Source organism: Anomaloglossus baeobatrachus, unplaced genomic scaffold (assembly GCF_048569485.1).
Source record: "Anomaloglossus baeobatrachus isolate aAnoBae1 unplaced genomic scaffold, aAnoBae1.hap1 Scaffold_29, whole genome shotgun sequence".
In the NCBI taxonomy this organism is placed as follows: domain Eukaryota; kingdom Metazoa; phylum Chordata; class Amphibia; order Anura; family Aromobatidae; genus Anomaloglossus; species Anomaloglossus baeobatrachus.
The window spans coordinates 1304481-1309176 of record NW_027442352.1 but is presented as its reverse complement, the minus strand read 5'-3'; positions in this window follow the sequence as shown (position 1 = coordinate 1309176).

The following is a 4696-nucleotide window of genomic DNA, read 5'->3' as shown; positions in this document are numbered from 1 at the left end:
CTCAAAGCATTGACTCTTCTAAGAGTCCTAAGAGTCCTGCTCACACTGATGGGGTGCAGCTGTGGGACCCTATTTTCAGAGATGATGTCCTCCACCCAACTCTCAAAAAGCTGAAAGGGTCTTCAGTAGAGATGGATTGTCGAGCTGGGCTATCAGACGGTCACCTCTGTAGCTGTAGTGTCATTTTTCCTATGGTCCAATGTGTAAGTTAAACAAAAAAGTGCACGTTTGTTATGATGTCCAAGATGGGGACCAGGATGTGGACATAATAAAAAATTAGGGAACATGATAGGAGACATTTCTACAATACATATAATCATTCTTATCTATCTAATACGATGATAACAGCTCTCCATACCTGCAGTCCACCACAAGGACCACCCTCCCTAATCCCTGAAAAATGAAATCATCCTCAGTGACGAAGAGAGGGGGCTAAGTGCCCCCAATGGTCTCAGAGCATTGACTCTTCTAAGAGTCCTAAGAGTCCTGCTCACACTGATGGGGTGCAGCTGTGGGACCCTATTTTCAGAGATGATGTCCTCCACCCAACTCTCAAAAAGCTGAAAGGGTCTTCAGTAGAGATGGATAGTCGAGCTGGGCTATCAGACGGTCACCTCTGTAGCTGTAGTGTCATTTTTCCTATGGTCCAATGTGTAAATTAAACAAAAAAGTGCACGTTTGTTATGATGTCCAAGATGGGGACCAGGATGTGGACATAATAAAAAATTAGGGAACATGATAGGAGACATTTCTACAATACATATAATCATTCTTATCTATCTAATACGATGACAACAGCTCTCCATACCTGCAGTCCACCACAAGGACCACCCTCTCTAATCCCTGAAAAATGAAATCATCCTCAGTGACGAAGAGAGGGGGCTAAGCGCCCCCATGGTCTCAGAGCATTAACTCTTCTAAGAGTCCTAAGAGTCCTGCTCACACTGATGGGGTGCAGCTGTGGGACCCTATTTTCAGAGATGATGTCCTCCACCCAACTCTCAAAAAGCTGAAAGGGTCTTCAGTAGAGATGGATAGTCGAGCTGGGCTACCAGACGGTCACCTCTGTAGCTGTAGTGTCATTTTTCCTATGGTCCAATGTGTAAATTAAACAAAAAAGTGCACGTTTGTTATGATTTCCAAGATGGGGACCAGGATGTGGACATAATAAAAAAATAGGGAACATGATAGGAGACATTTCTACAATACATATAATCATTCTTATCTATCTAATACGATGACAACAGCTCTCCATACCTGCAGTCCACCACAAGGACCACCCTCTCTATTCCCTGAAAAGTGAAATCATCCTCAGTGACGAAGAGAGGGGGCTAAGCGCCCCCCATGGTCTCAAAACATTGACTCTTCTAAGAGTCCTAAGAGTCCTGCTCACACTGATGGGGTGCAGCTGTGGGACCCTATTTTCAGAGATGATGTTCTCCACCCAACTCTCAAAAAGCTGAAAGGGTCTTCAGTAGAGATGGATAGTCGAGCTGGGCTATCAGACGGTCACCTCTGTAGCTGTAGTGTCGTTTTTCCTATGGTCCAATGTGTAAATTAAACAAAAAAGTGCACGTTTGTTATGATGTCCAAGATGGGGACCAGGATGTGGACATAATAAAAAATTAGGGAACATGATAGGAGACATTTCTACAATACATATAATCATTCTTATCTATTTAATACGATGACAACAGCTCTCCATACCTGCAGTCCACCACAAGGACCACCCTCTCTAATCCCTGAAAAATGAAATCATCCTCAGTGACGAAGAGAGGGGGCTAAGCGCCCCCCATGGTCTCAGAGCATTGACTCTTCTAAGAGTCCTAAGAGTCCTGCTCACACTGATGGGGTGCAGCTGTGGGACCCTATTTTCAGAGATGATGTCCTCCACCCAACTCTCAAAAAGCTGAAAGGGTCTTCAGTAGAGATGGATTGTCGAGCTGGGCTATCAGACGGTCACCTCTGTAGCTGTAGTGTCATTTTTCCTATGGTCCAATGTGTAAATTAAACAAAAAAGTGCACGTTTGTTATGATGTCCAAGATGGGGACCAGGATGTGGACATAATAAAAAATTAGGGAACATGATAGGAGACATTTCTACAATACATATAATCATTCTTATCTATCTAATACGATGATAACAGCTCTCCATACCTGCAGTCCACCACAAGGACCACCCTCCCTAATCCCTGAAAAATGAAATCATCCTCAGTGACGAAGAGAGGGGGCTAAGTGCCCCCAATGGTCTCAGAGCATTGACTCTTCTAAGAGTCCTAAGAGTCCTGCTCACACTGATGGGGTGCAGCTGTGGGACCCTATTTTCAGAGATGATGTCCTCCACCCAACTCTCAAAAAGCTGAAAGGGTCTTCAGTAGAGATGGATAGTCGAGCTGGGCTATCAGACGGTCACCTCTGTAGCTGTAGTGTCATTTTTCCTATGGTCCAATGTGTAAATTAAACAAAAAAGTGCACGTTTGTTATGATGTCCAAGATGGGGACCAGGATGTGGACATAATAAAAAATTAGGGAACATGATAGGAGACATTTCTACAATACATATAATCATTCTTATCTATCTAATACGATGACAACAGCTCTCCATACCTGCAGTCCACCACAAGGACCACCCTCTCTAATCCCTGAAAAATGAAATCATCCTCAGTGACGAAGAGAGGGGGCTAAGCGCCCCCATGGTCTCAGAGCATTAACTCTTCTAAGAGTCCTAAGAGTCCTGCTCACACTGATGGGGTGCAGCTGTGGGACCCTATTTTCAGAGATGATGTCCTCCACCCAACTCTCAAAAAGCTGAAAGGGTCTTCAGTAGAGATGGATAGTCGAGCTGGGCTATCAGACGGTCACCTCTGTAGCTGTAGTGTCATTTTTCCTATGGTCCAATGTGTAAATTAAACAAAAAAGTGCACGTTTGTTATGATGTCCAAGATGGGGACCAGGATGTGGACATAATAAAAAATTAGGGAACATGATAGGAGACATTTCTACAATACATATAATCATTCTTATCTATCTAATACGATGACAACAGCTCTACATACCTGCAGTCCACCACAAGGACCACCCTCTCTAAACCCTGAAAAATGAAATCATCCTCAGTGACGAAGAGAGGGGGCTCAGTGCCCCCAATGGTCTCAGAGCATTGACTCTTCTAAGAGTCTTAAGAGTCCTGCTCACACTGATGGGGTGCAGCTGTGGGACCCTATTTTCAGAGATGATGTCCTCCACCCAACTCTCAAAATGCTGAAAGGGTCTTCAGTAGAGATGGATAGTCGAGCTGGGCTATCAGACGGTCACCTCTGTAGCTGTAGTGTCATTTTTCCTATGGTCCAATGTGTAATTTAAACAAAAAAGTGCACGTTTGTTATGATGTCCAAGATGGGGACCAGGATGTGGACATAATAAAAAATTAGGGAACATGATAGGAGACATTTCTACAATACATATAATCATTCTTATCTATCTAATACGATGACAACAGCTCTCCATACCTGCAGTCCACCACAAGGACCACCCTCTCTAATCCCTGAAAAATGAAATCATCCTCAGTGACGAAGAGAGGGGGCCAAGCGCCCCCCATGGTACCAGAGCATTGACTCTTCTAAGAGTCCTAAGAGTCCTGCTCACACTGATGGGGTGAAGCTGTGGGACCCTATTTTCAGAGATGATGTCCTCCACCCAACTCTCAAAAAGCTGAAAGGGTCTTCAGTAGAGATGGATAGTCGAGCTGGGCTATCAGACGGTCACCTCTGTAGCTGTAGTGTCATTTTTCCTATGGTCCAATGTGTAAATTAAACAAAAAAGTGCACGTTTGTTATGATGTTCAAGATGGGGACCAGGATGTGGACATAATAAAAAATTAGGGAACATGATAGGAGACATTTCTACAATACATATAATCATTCTTATCTATCTAATACGATCACAACAGCTCTCCATACCTGCAGTCCACCACAAGGACCACTCTCTCTAATCCCTGAAAAATGAAATCATCCTCAGTGACGAAGAGAGGGGGCTAAGCGCCCCCCATGGTCTCAGAGCATTAACTCTTCTAAGAGTCCTAAGATTCCTGCTCACACTGATGGGGTGCAGCTGTGGGACCCTATTTTCAGAGATGATGTCCTCCACCCAACTCTCAAAAAGCTGAAAGGGTCTTCAGTAGAGATGGATAGTCGAGCTGGGCTATCAGACGGTCACCTCTGTAGCTGTAGTGTCATTTTTCCTATGGTCCAATGTGTAAATTAAACAAAAAAGTGCACGTTTGTTATGATGTCCAAGATGGGGACCAGGATGTGGACATAATAAAAAATTAGGGAACATGATAGGAGACATTTCTACAATACATATAATCATTCTTATCTATCTAATACGATGATAACAGCTCTCCATACCTGCAGTCCACCACAAGGACCACCCTCCCTAATCCCTGAAAAATGAAATCATCCTCAGTGACGAAGAGAGGGGGCTAAGTGCCCCCAATGGTCTCAGAGCATTGACTCTTCTAAGAGTCCTAAGAGTCCTGCTCACACTGATGGGGTGCAGCTGTGGGACCCTATTTTCAGAGATGATGTCCTCCACCCAACTCTCAAAAAGCTGAAAGGGTCTTCAGTAGAGATGGATAGTCGAGCTGGGCTATCAGACGGTCACCTCTGTAGCTGTAGTGTCATTTTTCCTATGGTCC